This window comes from Equus caballus, chromosome 11 (genome assembly GCF_041296265.1).
Source record: "Equus caballus isolate H_3958 breed thoroughbred chromosome 11, TB-T2T, whole genome shotgun sequence".
In the NCBI taxonomy this organism is placed as follows: Eukaryota; Metazoa; Chordata; class Mammalia; order Perissodactyla; family Equidae; genus Equus; species Equus caballus.
In genome coordinates this window covers 8,990,072-9,006,413 of record NC_091694.1, presented here as the reverse complement: position 1 = coordinate 9,006,413, position 16,342 = coordinate 8,990,072, and the positions used below count along the sequence as shown (strand labels likewise).

The 16,342-nt window shown below is 51.2% G+C and overlaps 2 long non-coding RNA genes across 2 annotated transcripts in view; one reads left to right on the top strand and one right to left on the bottom strand.

The window, feature by feature from the left end:
- LOC111775596 (uncharacterized) overlaps nucleotides 1-16,342 on the bottom strand; it is a 148,840-nt gene that overhangs the window by 17,678 nt on the left and 114,820 nt on the right. The window contains exon 2 of the long non-coding RNA XR_002811359.2: nucleotides 8,050-8,302. This is a non-coding gene — a long non-coding RNA (uncharacterized lncRNA). The remainder of the gene's footprint in view (nucleotides 1-8,049; nucleotides 8,303-16,342) is intronic.
- Nucleotides 2,207-2,857, top strand: LOC111775597 (uncharacterized). Its single transcript, XR_002811360.2, has 3 exons — nucleotides 2,207-2,313; nucleotides 2,541-2,624; nucleotides 2,728-2,857. It is a non-coding gene; the product is annotated as an uncharacterized lncRNA (long non-coding RNA).

Sequence of the window (16,342 nt, the reverse complement as noted above, 5' to 3'; positions counted from 1 at the left end):
CTCCTTTTGGTAGTATCCAGAGGAAGATGGAGTCTCCCTAAATGAATGAACTTCCCAACAATTGGAGTTGCCAAGGTTAGAGTGGGTAGCCTCTGGAGAGATCAAATTCTCCATCAGCCAAGGGTTCAAGCAGAAAACACCTGTCTGGAAAGACTTAAGGGAGATCCTGGGTCTGGATGGCAGATGGGAGTTTGATTTTATGAGAGCGAGGATTGTACCCAATCCACTTAGCACAGTGCTGGGCAAGGAAAAGTTACTAAACAGATGTTTATTGCCCTGTCAGGGATGCCCCCTTAAATCTCAACGTGCCTCCTTTCAATGAATGCATGGAAGACTACAAAGCAAAATAAACTAAGAATTAGGCAATTTGCATATTCAACAACTACTTGTCAAGTACCTCCTTGGTATACTGCACTTGGGGATAAAACCTGACACTCCTATGTGCCTCTTCCTTGATGGCAAGAAGGTGACAAATCACATGGCAGGAGATACCTAGATCAGTACCCCAGTGATTACGTGGATTGGGAAAGGGACTCACGCCACCAGTTTCTAAATGGGCAGTTGAAGGTCCCTCGGGAAAACCTAAGCAATAAGGTCCTGGGATCTATTTTTGCTCCTGCTCAGCCCACTGAGAAAGGGCGAGAAGGCAGAGGAGCCTTTCCCTACAGCAGCCAAGGGCAGACTGTCTGTTCATGCTGGAGCCTAGACAAAGTACACCCACCAGGCGGTGATTTATCAGCTGTGGGAGGCCCAAGAAGCTCTTAAGCCACAGGTGGGTGCCTGTAAAGCCATCCTCCCGGGGCCGGGGCGGGGGGGGGGGGGGGCGCAGACCTCAGACCCTGCTTTGTGCTAATCACTGTAAGCACCCTGGTACCTCAATCCCGATCTGGGTGGCCCTTACCACTCCCAAAGCCTTGTCACATGCTCAGTGATCTCAGCTGGCCCCACACAAACCCTGTCAGGTAAGCAGGTCAGGTGTTGGTGTTATTCCCACTTTACAGATGGGGAAACTCTGCTGGAGCGGTTCGATGACTTGCTCAGGGCCACCCAGGGAGTACATGTCCCAGTTGCTAGCCCAGTGCTTCTTCCATAGACCAGGAGGCAAATGGTGTCCCCATGCCCTCAATACTGCCCACGAGTACCTTACAGCTTTACATAACTAGCAACAGGTATCAGGCAATGGCTCTTCCCTCTGGGCGCTGGGCCTCGTTTTTAGACACTGGGGAGCCTGACTCCCTAAAACTGCCACCTCTTCCTGTTCAGTCAACCTTCCTCCTCCTGCCTGACGGTTGGAAGTGGAAGGACGTGGACTGGGTGGGGGCGGGCACGGCTTGTGCCCAGGCTGGGCCTCCCCCAAGAGTGGCAAAGCATGGTTTTTGGGATCCCAGAGGAGAAGCTGCCCATTGTGTACTTTTCCGGGTATGGAGAAAGAAAGAGGAGACAGCAGAGCTGACTTGAATGCCTGGCTCAATTCACCGGCGACAGCCCTCCCAGCCTGCCCTGTGGGGGTCCTCAGAGCTGGTCCCTATTTCGCAAAGTTGGCTCAAGCAGCCTCAGGAATGGGTGTGTGACTTCAGAGCAGAGCAGAGAAGGACACCACCCTCTTCTGGGGCCACAGGTCAGTAGGGCAGGAGTTAATGCTCCTCAGGTCAGGGGCCTCCATGGGAGGCGGCAGAGCTCCTTTTTGGTGGGGCTCCAAGACCAACAGAGCCCATACCACCCAAAGGCATTCACTACAGATCTGACTGAGCCCAGGAACCAGAACTCTGGGGGCGACACCTGCAGGGTGGGGCGTGTGGGGCAGGGCAGGGAGGGCCAGCCCCATCCACAGCCCACTCCTGGAATGCCCAGATGCAGGATGATCTTTCAGCTGTGGTTTCCCCTCACCAAACCATTCCTTTGTCCCCCTCCTCAGCCCTCGTGGGATTTGCCTCATCCTTGAGGGGCATGTTGGGAGACACTGTACAGCTAAGAGTTCCACGGGCTCTTCTGCATTTGGGGTCAGGCCGGAGAGGAGCCAGAAGAAGGTGAGTGGACGTTGTGCAAGCCGTGAAAAGTCAAGCTGCCTCCAGCAATCTAGGCCAGCGTCCGGTTCCCATGACACTCTTACTGGCAGCGTTAATAACTAACCGCGTCCCAGACAGGTGCTGGCGGCCTGGCCTTAGGAGTTCTTGCTCAGGGTTGAAAGTGAGTCACTTCCCTTTTATAGTTTGCTAGCAGACTGAGTCACCCAGAGGCCGACCCTTTCACACAAGCTGTCATACCTCGGCGAAGTAACATTCACGGCCATACCTTCGACCACCTGTTTTCCAGGTCAGCCGGGCCCTGTGGAGGTGACCCTCACGGTCTAGGCCAAACAGCATCCCTGGGACCCAGCCTCCGCCCCTCCCCCTTATCCCCCCCACTCCCTCAACTGGGACAGTGACTCCTGTCCCAAGAGGAGTGTGGAGAAATGTGGAGGGAGAGAGGACCTGACAGGGGGGCACCTAGGCCTGAAGCTGGGGTCCGTCTGTGTCACCTTTGACCTTTATCCTAAACAGTGCTCTCACACCTTCCCAACCCCCTGTTCGGAAACAAGACTGGAAGTGGAAAGTTCCAGAACTGATGAGCCAAAGGACAAAACCGTAAGGCAATAAGTCAGCCTCATCACGCTTAGGAAGGATGGAGGCTGATGGTAGGTAAACTGAGTCCTATGACTGTTAGCAGCTCCTCTGTTTCCCGTGGCAGGTGGGGAGCAGGCCTGGCCGCCGAGGCCCAGACCCTGGCATTGGGCGCCTACGGCGGCTCTGGAGCACGTCTCTCAGGACGAACGGCCCACACAGAGATCAGATAAATATCACCCGGAAAAGAATCTCATATACCTCTTTGGGGAATCCTTCCTTCCCCACTCCTGCATGCTCTCGCCAAAAAAAAAAAAAATTTTAAATAGACAAAGTTAGAGCAAAAGAAAATATGAAAATAAAAGACAGGAGAAAAAGAAAACCTCACTGAAATAGTTCGGGGATTTACTTTTTTTTCAATCCTCAGAAAGTCCCTCTCGCTACCTGGTTTCTAAAACAGACGGTAAACACAGATGACATCAGGTTGGGCAGCGCTGGTGTCTCACCGCCAGGGGCTCCCGGCAGGTGTGAGGCTGACAGGTTGAGAAAAGATGACACTATTTCTATCCTTAGAAGATGAAACCAAGGAGGAGAAGTGACAGCAGGAGCTGAGCCCTGGGTGTGGCGGGAAATCTGACACCCAGCCAGCCGTTGGCCTTTTGGGTGAACTCCGCTTGTCTAGATGGGGCGGGGAGCTGCCTCTTGGTGAGCTTTGTTTATTCCACCTCTCAGGTATCATCCGATGCAAATCCCGCCCCCCCCCCCCCCAGGGCTCGGAAAGCTCCAGCAGCAGCTGTGTGAGCTCCATGGAGCCCCCCGGACTTTCCAAACTGAATTTTGAAATCCACTTGCTGCGGCAGTGGCTTTGGCTTGACCCTTGCAGACTGTGAGGGGCTTTCCCTGTTACACACGTCTCGCACATAGCATCTGAGAATGCGCCAGCCGAGCGGTCGATAGCACCCAGGGTACAGATGCCAGAGAGAGAGTCTCCACCCCCAGTGGCTGGCTCAAGAGACCAAGTGAGTCATCAGGCCTGACCAGTGACCACGATGTCCCAGGGTGAAGCGGGAGGCCTGGGGACAGAGCCCGCTGCACAGACTCGAGCCACGGTGACTCACATTTGGACCCTGAGGGGAAGTTCCGTCTGCGAGTCCTCTGGATGGCTCTCGTCCCCCGGGTGAGGTCATCCCCACTGCCGCTCAGAACTGGGACTCGCTTCTTTCTCCCAGAGCCCCAGCTTTTCACTCTCAATTATGGTTATGGCAGAAATCATCATTTTAGCCGCAGCACCTCTCCCTACCCACCGCACACACATGATGGATGAACCTGAGGAAAGAGCGAGTCCTCCCTGGGCGACAGAGTTTTCATCTGTAAAAATAGTTCTTCCTCCTGATGATCTCACATAGGAGGCTTCGGGGCTAAAAGGCAGTGACATGACAGTCCTTGGAAGGAAAGATGCTTAATCAGTGCAAGTCGGCCATATTGTAATATTACTGTTTGTGACTCCTGCTACGTGGACCCAGCCATGGGGCCACCACCTCGCTCCACCTCCCTGGGCCATTGCTCTGGAAGTAGAAGAGGGCACGGCTGGGTAGGAAAGTGTCCCCAGCAGAGCTGGTGGAATCATTCGGAAATACACTCAAGCTTCAGAGAGAGGGGCAGGTAAAGACCCCACTCTAACCATCGACTTTTCGTTTCTCCAAGCGTTTCCAAGAGAGCATGTACACATTTCTAAGGCGTCATCAGGTAGGAGGGGATCCGGGCCACAGCCCTCAGATAGCTCTTCTGAAATAAGGGTGTGTGACAGAGAAGTCCCCTAAAGATGGACACTAGGTGTTCCTCTATGGGCTCGCTTTTCAGTGCAATCCCAGGACATCTGCTAACAATCCTCAAGACCAGGTCCTCACGGAAGCCTTCTAAGAAAGACACTGCTTTGGAGTTGAGCTCTGCCCTACCTGGATGGTCACGTGACCACAGGACAGGAAAGACAAATGAGGAATGATGACATTCCTGCAACCGTCTCATGCATTCCTCAAACTGTCGAGTCCCAGGTTCTTGGAGGGCGAGGAAGATGGGAGGAAGGCAAGAAGGGTGTGAGGCAACAAGAAGAGCCCCCGAAGGGCTGCAGGAAGACCCTGAGGGATGGCCTTGAGCGGCATTAGGTACTCCGTGATGTGATAACGCCACTGTCAGGTGTCCCTTGAGAGCAGCCTGCACCCCTCCCTGCCCTAACACAATCGGAACAGGAAAATGGGGGTCTCTGGCCTCTCTCCTCCTATAATTTTCTCCCTCTTCCCTTTATTTTTCCTCTTTCACTTCTAGTCTTTGCTGCTGGGCCTGGAGCCTGCCAGTGTGACCCCTGGTGGCTTTGCAGGCAGGAAGGAGAGGACACTGACTCTCATATCAAGCCATGACCCCGGTGCAAGAGGCTATCCTAAATTAGGCAGTCGCAGCTGCAGAGAATCACCCCTGAGAAGTGGCATCACGGAGTGCCAGCTCCTCACCCCAAAAACGTCATTCTGTGGTCACGTGTACGTGAGTGGACAGGACAGGAGCAGGCACCTCCAGTGCCCCTTTTGTTTGCACCCTCGCCCCTCAGCTGCCCGTTCCTCTTGGTTTCCATATGCCCCCCCATCAGTAGGATCACAGCACACTTCGCTCAAAATCCTGCCGTGGCTCCCAGTTCCCTTGGAAGGAAAGCAAGACACCCCCACGGCCCTCCCTGGTTGGGGCTCATCCCGGGTGCTCAGTCCCTCCCTTGTTCCAACCCCACCAGCGCTCTTGTCCTCAGACACGCCAGGGACACGCCTGCCTTGGCCTGGAGGTTGCTGCTCCCTGCCGAACATGCTGCCCCCAACCTCCATGTTCCCGGGGCTCGCTCACCTCCTTCAAGCCTGAGCTCAAATGTCACCTCTCAATGAGAGGTCCGCCCTATTTAATGCTGCACCCTGCCCCCGACTCCCCACCCAGCATGGAGCCTTTCCTGCCTGAATTTCTGTTTCTTCCCACAACACTATCACCTTCCTATGTACTAGATAATTTACTTATTTCCTATTTTGCTGTCTATCATCTACCCTCCCACCCTCCCCGCATTGGAAAGCAAGCTCCATGAGAGCAGGATCATGTTCTCTGCCCAGCATAGTCCTGGTACATAGTAGACACCCAATAGCTATCTGTTAGATGGATGGATGAATGAATGAATGAATGAATGAATGAAGGAGTCGCCGCCATTCCGAAGAGGGTAGGGGCTGGGCATCTATGGAATGAACTGGCACTCAGGTTGGGATCACCTGGGCGGGGAAGGGAGAGGGTTGGCTAAGGCAGAGGGTGCTGTTCTCAGAAAGGCTGTGCCCACAATTTGCTGGAAATCCCCCTGGAGTCACTCATTAACACCTCCCGCCCCAACACACGGCCTGCCAGTCACCCAAACCCAGACAGCAGTGCAAGAACAATTCACACCACTGACTCTCCTTTCCAGGCCCATCCTCCCACCCACTCATCCACACCATTGTCTGAGCACCTAGTCTGTTCGGGATTCTAGAATGAGCAGTGAAAAGGGATGGGGTGAAAGAAATACCCAAGGAACAGAAAACAAGCCCCACTCTCACCCCCAACTGCTCTCAAGGCACCAGCTGGGGAGGCAAAGGCAACATGGCAGGTGAAGTCCTGAAGGTGAGATGATGCCCCAGGTGAAGGAGCAGACGGCACCATGAGGCCCCTGTGGCTGTGGGGTTTTGAGAAGGTGAGGCACATAGATGATGACATGGGAAGAGGGTGGGGGGAGCACAGAGGCAGGGTGCAGAAATATTCCAGTCTTAGGGTAGGATGCAAAGCAGGTGAGCTTGGCTGAAAGGATTCAAATATGAGTGGGAAGTGGTGGGCATAAGACTGAGTGTCCAATGACACGTGGCTGCTGGGTCAACAAGAGGCACGATAGGTGGTGGTTGCTTTTAATCAGAAAGTGACATGACGAATGCTAGGTTTAAGAAAGAGGCTTAGGGAAGAAACAAACAGAATTACTTTGGGAAAGAAGGACTGGAAGTCGAAAGGTTGGGTCCCTTGAGGGTATCCCAGCTTGTGTTACTAAAGCTAAGACCAGTGGAGTGGCTGGGAGAAGGGAAGAGAGGGGTCAAATCAGAAAATCACTGTGGAGTAACTGTCAGGACTTAGTACTCCAGTGGATGGAGGAGTTAACGCCACTGGCCGCCTTCCTTATAATTGATCCATGTGGAATGAGATAAGGGAGGAAGTGAACTAATAGATACAGCATCTATTATGATCTAGCCTTCTTATTTGTGTTATCTTGTTTAACTCACAGCCTCCCCGGAGCACAGGTATTAGCATCACCATCTTACAGATGAGGAAAGTGAGGCTTAGTAACTCACCCAAGATCACATCCAGAGCTGATAAGAAAAAACAAAAAAAACTCAGACATTTATGGTATGCTTAACACATCCCAGGCGCTGTGCTAGTCACGTCACTGTGTGTATTCTCTCACTTCACGCCACAACATGGCAAGGACTCTCTTACTACCCCCATTTTACGCATGTGGACACTGAAGTCTGGAGAAGTGAAGGTCACCAGCCTGTGGTTACAAAAGGAGGAAGTAGTGGAAGCAGGGCTGGAACCCAGGCCTTCTGGGCCCATGCTCTTCACCACTACGCTAGAACAACAGTGGCAAATTTGTGACATAATCTGTCAGTTGCAATGCCTGCTTTGCACGACACAGCACTCCCTCTCCCAGGCGCCACAGGAGAAAGAGAGGCTCTGCTGCCTCCAATCTACTTGCCTGTGTTCTAAGCTTCCAGCTACACTGGCTGTGCCTAGACGTATGTATGAGCGAGACTTACAGCCAGAACTGCAACTGCTGTGGATGGCGGGGTATAGACAGCCGCGGGCAAATCCAGCCTTTGCAGGCAGGGAGTGGCCCCTTGCCCCACATCCTGCTTTATTAGGGCCAGACTTCAGTCGGCAGCATTCCAGAAAGCCCTGAGATCCCCTTTAATCTGAAGGTCAGTCTCTGTGCTCCTGAAGGTCAACAGGTGCAATCCATATGTTCCTCTGTCTCCTGGACCTGCAGGCTTTGAGTCACCTACCTGATGTGTGCTGCAGGAGCTCTGTGCCCTGCCTCAGACCCTGTACAGAAAGAGCAGGCAGCCGGAGCTGATGCATGGTGCACCAGGAGAATGGGACAATTCACTGTCCCTCAGAATAGAAGAAGAACACAGTGCTGGACTGGGCTCTCACTTCGAATCCTGCCTCCCCCACTAATTAACCGTGTGGCCTTGGGTGAATGGCTGTCCCTCAGTTTCCTCATCTATAGGTTGGGTATAACATGACCGACCTGTTAGGGTTGTGAGAGGTGAGAACGAGTTTATTTAAGTAAAACCCGTGAGAACACAGCCTGCCTGCCCTGGATTAACCATGACGACTGTTAGTACTTACTAACCTGCGTCTCTCGACCTTCTCTGATGGCTAACTGCAAGGATCCTGCCTGCTGATCTCCACGCTGGGCCGGCACACTGGTGCATTAGGGATGCCCAGGCAGCAGGTGTGCTGCAGAGGGAGCAAAACCCCCAAAGCCAGCAGAGCACCGGGGCTGGGTTGGGCCCTGATTCCTGTGCACAGCTCTCCTTTCCTCTTGTCCTTCTTTCTTGGTTTGAAGCAATTTATCCAGGTCAGCCACAAACGTCTGATTTCACCTGGAAAAAGAAGGGAGAGTTACACCAGGAAAGAGGATAATAAAACTCATCTTCAAGCTTAAAACGTAGAAAGAGTAGTCTCTGAAGGTCAGACAGCCTCCCAGGGACATAGAGGTTTAACAGTAGTTCATTCTTCAGTATAGAATAAAACTATAGAATTCAGAATAAAGGGAGAAATCCAGATTATTGTTATAACTGGTCCCACAGTTCTGAGCTGTTCTGTTTGTATTGGGCCTTTTACTCAAAGATTCCTCTGCACCATTTCTGAAGTTTTATGTGTTCCGACCTTACAGTTTGTCTGAATTCATTAAGTGGGAAAACATAGGAGGAACACCTAGCTCCTGGCGCGGCCCCCATCACGCACTCAATAAATATTAGCTGTGCCTTTAGGAATTTTACTCCTTTGTGGGTTTCTAGAGAGCAAGGCTATTCCAGACTATCCACTTAATTCCTGAGCAGATGTGCAGTTATCAGCATAGTTGCTGCTAAAATAGATATTTAATCTTTAAATCCGACCTCTGTTCAACCTAATTCAGACACCAGGAAGAGTAGTATTTCAAAAGGTGTTTAAAGATAATAGCCCCGTTCTCAGCTTCCCCATCATTAGGCTCAAAGAAACCACTCCAGACCCTTAGGTTGGCAAATGAAAACAGAGAGAAGAAAGCAAAAGGGGAAAAATAATACCATCAGATTTGAAACAGAAAACTTGTAACCTTCACTCACAAGAGAAAGGATTGTTTGGCTGGCGTTTTTTTCTCTCGTTGGATGCACACATACATCATCTCGGGGCTAGGATCACTCCTGCGGTTTCTAGAGTTCCTGAGGACGAGGGCCGGGCTAGTACTCTGCAGCCAACACCATCAACCAGCGCCTGCCACCAGATCGGGGTGCCCTGGTGTTCCAGCAACCCCTGCCCCAATCCTGGGGACACACGTTTGCTGGGCCCGTCTTCCTCTACCACACCCACGAACTCATCCCAGGGTGAACCTCGAATGCAATATACGGGTCTTAGTCGACTACAGGGCAAAGAACTCAACAACTTTAGCTCTGATGAACCGTGCAACGCATGGGACCTAACTAGACAACTCGCAAATGCTGGAAAAGTCATCAAAAAGAAGCAAGCAAAAGTGCAAGATACCCTCAACTCCAACTCTGGCCCCAGGATGGATTCCCGTTCCCATTACTACTGTATGCAAAGCCACCCCCACACCCAATTCATGTTCAGTTCATTAGGTGGAAAGCATCCCATAAGCTCATTCATGCTAAAGCCCAGATGAATGGAAATGGTTCCAGCCTTATCCTTCCAGGGGAGACAAGAAACTCAGCACAAGTAAATCTGAATTCACCCCGCCCTGTGACGTTTCAATCTAGCCAATTTAGTGGCAGACACTGGGGACTGAGGGGTGGGGGGGGTGGGTAGTGGGAGACTGGAGGGGGTCTTCTTTAAATCGGATGGTGGGGGGACAAGATGCGGAGGAGAGGGAGGGTTCTGACAGCCAAGGTTCCCAGGCTTGGCTACCCACTGAAATCACCGTCCCACTCCCCTGACAGCTGGAAAATCAGACTGAAGCCTGGAGCCCACTCACGTTCTGATTGGTATAAAGTGAGGACTGGGCACTGGGTTTAAAAAATTTTTTTAAGTTCCCCAAGTAAGTCTAATATGCAGCAAAGTTTGAAGATCATCTGGAGATCTTGTTAAAATCCGCATTCAGTAGGTCTGAGGACGCAGCCTGAGATGCTGCATTTGCAACAAGCTCCTGGGGGAACCCAACGCCGGTAGGCCACAGAACACACTCTGAGTAGCAGGGGCCTAGAAGGGATCCCCTCAAACACCCTCCTGCTGCACCCCGCCCCAGGAATCTCAGGAGAACTGACCTCACTCTGCTCTCCCCCCGGGCTTCCCGGTTCTGGGGTGGAAACCACCACTTCTCAGCAGGCCCCGGGACCTGCCCAGCTGACTCCTGGAGTGCCAGATGGCTGCGAGAGACATTATCATCCCAAGAGACAGCTGCCCCTCCCCTCTCTCCTATCATCCAGTTCTGGGCATCCAACCTCCAGCCTGAAATGCACTTCTAAGAACCACTGCAGTAAGCCGAACGGTTTGCCTCTGCTCTGCTCCTTAAGACGAGGGAGGGTCTCTTTCCCCTTTGATTTTTGCATCGGCATGGCGCTCCAGGACAGGCAAGATTGCAGGCTTCCCGGGAGCCTGGGCGGACCACGGACCCTGTCTCTCTCCGCCACAGCACACTGGCTTCAACACCTACCGTGTGGAGCCTGTGGCAGCTGCACACACACCTCGCTGCTGCCTGTATGCCCTCAGTGCGGATGACGTGAGACAGGGTGGATGGCACTTCCTCGGACACAGGCCAACAGCAGCACGCCACACCCCACACCAAACCTCTGTGGGAGGCCAGGGACTACAACCAGCTACCCACAGCCTGCCCTCAAAGGTCCCTTCCTTCCTCCCGCAACCCCCACCCAGACAGGTTCCTTCCTGACATCTCCTGGGATGCCTTGAGCCAAACACCACCTAGTGGTTCTCGGCCCAACCACCTCCAACCAAGATGGAAGGGCCTGGTCCTCCTGGATACCTCTGACTGAGGAACAAAAGGCCTGGCTGCTGAGGGCACAGGAAGACATCACCTGGAACACGTCCAGCCCCACACGGACCCACCGCCTTCTCCAAAACCTACACCACCTATGCTGTGAGGCATGCTGACAACAGAAGGTCACACGCTGCAGAAGACCAGGGCGGAGAAAGGAAAATCAGTGCAATAGGATACAGGATTTCAACACTTCACAAGAGCGAGCCCCCTCTTGGGCCAAAATAAGGGCTGTAGTTTGGGGGAATTCTCGGACCTTCCAAATGGTCCAAAATCAGAGAGGAGTGACTTATACAAAACAGGCCAAGTAGCTGTCAGGAGGTCAAACCACTGGGTCCCATGTCTAGGAACCTACCTAAGGCCAACACACCCACTGAGCACAGGAGCCAGTGCCCAGGACCCTGGAGAATTTTAGATGCCTGTGAAAATGTTCTAATTTCTTTTAAAATCAGAAGGAATAAAATGAGTATAATATTAATGCCTATATAACAACGAATCCAGCCTGGATGATACTCTTCCTCACACCATAGCCATCTTAAAATATCATTTTTAATATACATTTCTTTTTATGGAGGAAGGGGCCCATGAAGACAAAAGTGCCTAAGGCCATGAGCATCATAATTCAGCCCTGAAGCTGCCTACTTCCTTCCCACCTCCAAACTTGCCACCCTTTACTCAGGTCCTCTGTTGACTGACCCCACCGAACCCCAATACCACTGCTCTTTCTCGGAGACCCTCACCCCTGCCCCAAGACCCTCCCCCTACTGCCTCCTGTTGGTTGACCTTTGACCCAGGCTCTGTCCCAAGCTTGTCTGTTCCATTCCAGGCTGCTAGGGCTGATTCTGACCTGGCTCCAACAGCTACGCCCCCGCTCGTGTGAAAGCAGCGCAGCCTGGCACGGCAGAGCAGCTCCTCTGAAGCCCAACGCACACGGTCAGCCCCCTGCAGCATCAACACGGAGCACACATCACACCCAGGGCTGTAAAAGATAATTATACAATCTGATCTGGCAAATTAGGGCCGCAGAACTGTCTAATTCGTACAATGAATTCAAGGGTTGGATCGGCAGGAAAAATTAACCTCGATCTTTATTGGGATTTGCCCCCAGGTCAGGATTAGGGTTTATTTATCTTTTTTATTTTCTTGCTGAGGGAGGGTGGAAAGGGCTTCTTGGCTGCCCACCCCTCCCTCGCCCCACCCCATCCTGGTTTGGCTTTTAGACAAGCAAGCTGCCTAGTGATCTTTCCCACAAACTACTCAACTCCTGCTAAAACTAACTAAAGCACCAAATAGCAGACAGCTAGCTAGCTAGACAGGTGGGTAGGTAGGAGGGTAGATAGACAGATAGCTAATTTTTTCACAATTTCACAATTGGGATGCCCCTTGAGTTGGGTGAACAAAAGAACTGACATGCGCAGATGGCAATTTACCTCCTAATTATTCTGGTCCCACTCGGAAATGTTTACTCAGAGAACATGCAAATACACATATTTCGCTAAACACACTTTTTTCTCTCTCTTTTTTTCCCACCTCTCCAAGGATAGGAGTTGGTGGCCATCTCCTCAGCTCATGAAACAGCCAGATCACTACAGAACTGTTACCACAAGGCCAGGACACGTTGACACGAGGCGAGGATTACCCTTCATCTAACAGAAACAAACACAAGGGCAGGGAGGCAAGCGTTCTCCTCTCTTTCCTTTGTACCCTCCTGAGAGCTTCCCTTGGGGAAGATAATTCCCTGTGCAGACTCCTAAGTCAGCCCTGAGATGAGCAGGTGCCAAGGCTTGAGAGACAAAGGCCTGATGAGCACAGAAGTACGTGGCATCCTCACCTTAGGAGGCCACTGAGAATGTCCGTCTGTCGGAGAAAGAAGGCTGTGATGTGTGCAGAGGCTGTGGCAATATTCCCTACACTAATGCCAGCGTGAATTACCCATGAAATAATTTAAATGTGCCTCTCTGTGAGACGAACCCGGCTCAAAGAAAAAGTGTGTGCTTTTCTAGGCTTACCTATGGAGCCGACAGAATTTTTGCTTTTTAATCAAAGCAGCAATCCACTTTGGATTAGGATTTATTGTATGGGGGCAACTTCATCTCAAAAATATATGTCTGGGTGAGTGTATGTGTGTGTGTAGATATGTACATACTCAAGGACAATGACTTTACAGGACAACGAACCAGTTCTAAACAGCCATCTTTGACTTAAAGGAAATGTCGTTTTCTGCGCCTGGTCTGTAAGGATTCCAGGTGACCCCATTAAAAGTGGTGGAAAGGTACTCTGGAACGTGCAAACTCATCATCAGCTGGATTACCATCTTTGTAAAGAGTTCTAGCCAAATCTCAGATTCCAATTCCAAATGGTAGAGACAAGCGTGCACTTTTTGGAAGGAGATAAATACCCATTCCATGCCAGCTGGGTTGAGTCTTGGAAGGAGCGAGGTAGCAAAGAAAGGCGTCCTTGTCCTAGACAATGAGTACGGGGACACAAGCTTCATTCGGAAGAACTATCCATTCTAGGTGTGGGCAATGGGCACAGAAGATGGAGAAGAGAAAGCCAAGTAGCCAGCAAAAACGCTGGAGGTGAACGCACGGGTAAAAATTCTCAGTGTCTTGGTAAATGATCAAACTCTTGTCACACACGTAAGGGTTCTGGAGTCAGCGACGGAGACTAAAATCCTACCTTGACCACTACCTAGCTGTGCACCTTGGACCTCTTTCTAGGTATCCATTTTGTCGCCTGAAAAATGGGGATCGCAGCACTGACTCTTCCTCGCTGCTAGGATGCCTTCCACAGCTGTCAGCCACCATTGTTATTGTTATTTCCATTTGCGGATGTAAAACAGAACTATGCTTGACTCTATTTCACAGGCTGGTTTTGGTATTAAATTAAACCATGTTTTCAACTGTGTAGCATATTTCCTGGCTTACAGTAAGTAATTAATAAATCTTAGCTATTACTATTATTGTAAAAAAATTACAGAATTGCATGGTTATACAAACAAACCTTGAAGAAGAAAGCAAAAGATTAACATGTTATCTCTGGGTACCAAGTTTATGGGTGATTTGTTTTCTTATTTTATTTTATTTTTACTTTTTGGTGAGGAAGATTGCCCCTGAGCTAACATCTGTTGCTAATCTTCCTTTTTTTTTTTTCTCCCCAAAGCCCCAGTACTTAGTTGTATATCCTAGTTGTAGGTCATTCTAGTTCTTCTATGTGGGAGGCCACCACAGCATGCCTTGATGAGTGGTGTGTACGTCCATGCCCAGGATCCGAACTGGTGAACCCCAGGCCGCTGAAGCGGAGCACATGAACTTAACCAATCGGCCACAAGGTCAGCCCGTGCTTTCTTATTTTTGCATGTCTAAAGTGAACAGGCATTGTTTGGTGAAGAAAAAAAAACATGCCATGGTATTAATAATAAAAATAAAATGGACATTCATCATCTTGAACTAGAAATAAAACTATAAATGCAGTTTTTCAAAAACAGTCAAAATAGATGTTGCAGGATTGCTTGTGAAATCAGAAATGGCTTGGAAAGCAGGGAGCAACAGCTGCAAGCTTGAGCCAAAGTTGGGGTTTGAGGTGAGCTCTGGCAGGAGGGCCCCTGGGACCCCCTGCACGATCCAGAGGGGGACCAGCAGGGAGGCACAGACGGCGAGCGCCACAGGGCCACCTCCCAGGCAGCTGCAGATCTCGCTGACAGCACAGCAGCACTTTCCACTGAAGGAGACAGTCAATATTGGCCTGAACCGTGAACTTGACCAAGAATCCTAACCCAGCTGACAGGCTGCAGGCCACAGGGTTGAACAGACCTGCTCCGTGGCATTTTCCAAATACCTGTGCCATTATAGACAGAGGGCTCTGATGACATTGGCGTTTCGGTTCAGGACCTACAGCCCCCGAGCACTTCCCGGAGCCTGTTACACAACCCCAGGCGGGAAACAGAGGCCAAGCTCCACCAGCACAGCCCGCAGAGGCTGGGCCAGAAAGAAGGAGCCTGCTGCCCCACGCAAACGTGCAAAAGACAGAGGGGATTTGAGCCTGAGAACCAAGATCCTCCTGGTCCTCATTCCTCCTGGACCTCGTTCAGGTGCCCAGGTCTCAGAAGGTCCTCCTCCCCTCCTCTTCCTCGGTTCCTCTTCTTTCTCCTGGGTCCAGCACAGACAGGGACTGGACCAGCTGAATGCCCATCGTTTCCCCTTCTTCTCAAAGATTCCCGGAACCCCTGCCCCTGACTGTTTTCCTAAGCCCCAGTGTGCCAGGTACCTACAGAGCTGGCTGACCACTGATTCCCAAATAACCTCACATTCTCCACATCCTTCTATCCCCTTCCACCAGGCTCCTCTCGGAAACTCCCCATTTCAGCGAATTTAACTTCACCCTCTCCATTACCCAGATGGGCAGCCCTCCCCTAATACCGAGTTAATCACTCTCCCTCCGGTCAGTTCCTCAGCTGATGTTCATGATCCGTCTTCTCTTACAGCCCATGGCCACAATAACAGCTCAGGCCCTTGTTAACCTCAGGTCCAGAATGTTCCCATAATAAGAATGTCATTTATTGTTGACTGTGTCCCAGCTCTTTACATGTGTTACCTCACTGAATTCCCTCATCTCGTATCACTTCTCGCCTTGTTCTCCATCCCTCCACACACTGGCTCTACTCCTGGGCTGGAAAGCTCCAAGCTCTTTGGTGCCTCAGGGGCTTTGCACTTGCTGTCTCCTCAGCATGAAACACTTTGCTTAATTTCCAAAGTCTCTGCTCAGCCAGCACGACTTCAAAGAGGCCCTCCATGATGACCCTGTTACACAAGACACGCAAGCAGTACAACCCGCTGTGTTCTTCACAGCACTTAACATAACCTGAAAGGATCATCTTTATTTCATTTTAGTTTGTGTCTCTGCCTACTAGACTATAAGATCCCCGAGCACAGAGAGCATGCTCATTTTGTTCTCCACTGTATGATCAGCGTGCACTGTGTGATATAGCCCTCTTTGGGATGAATGAATGAATGAATATTAGTACCCTTATGTGAAAGACCAAGTAACTGATGCACAGAAAGATTGAAAACTTGCTCAAGGTCACGTGGCTAGTAAGTAGTTGGGTCAACATGCACACCAAGCTCGGTGGGCTCCAGGGGCGTAGCTGAGAGCCACCTTGCCATTCTGTCTTCCACTGTTGCAATTAGCCCCCAGCTGGCCCCTTGACTTCAGATTTGCCTGTTCTAGTCCACTCTATACAGCTCTCCCAGCTTGTCATTCTCAAATAACAATTAGCTCTGCCAAACTCTGCCCAGCAGCTATCAATGGCTCCCGATGGCCTTCCACGCACAGCCCAAACCCACTGTCTGAAACCAGAGGCCGTCTGCCCCCTGATGGCTCCTCTTCACTGTCCAGCCTTGTCTGGAGGACTCCTCTGCAGGCATCTTATCTAATCTTG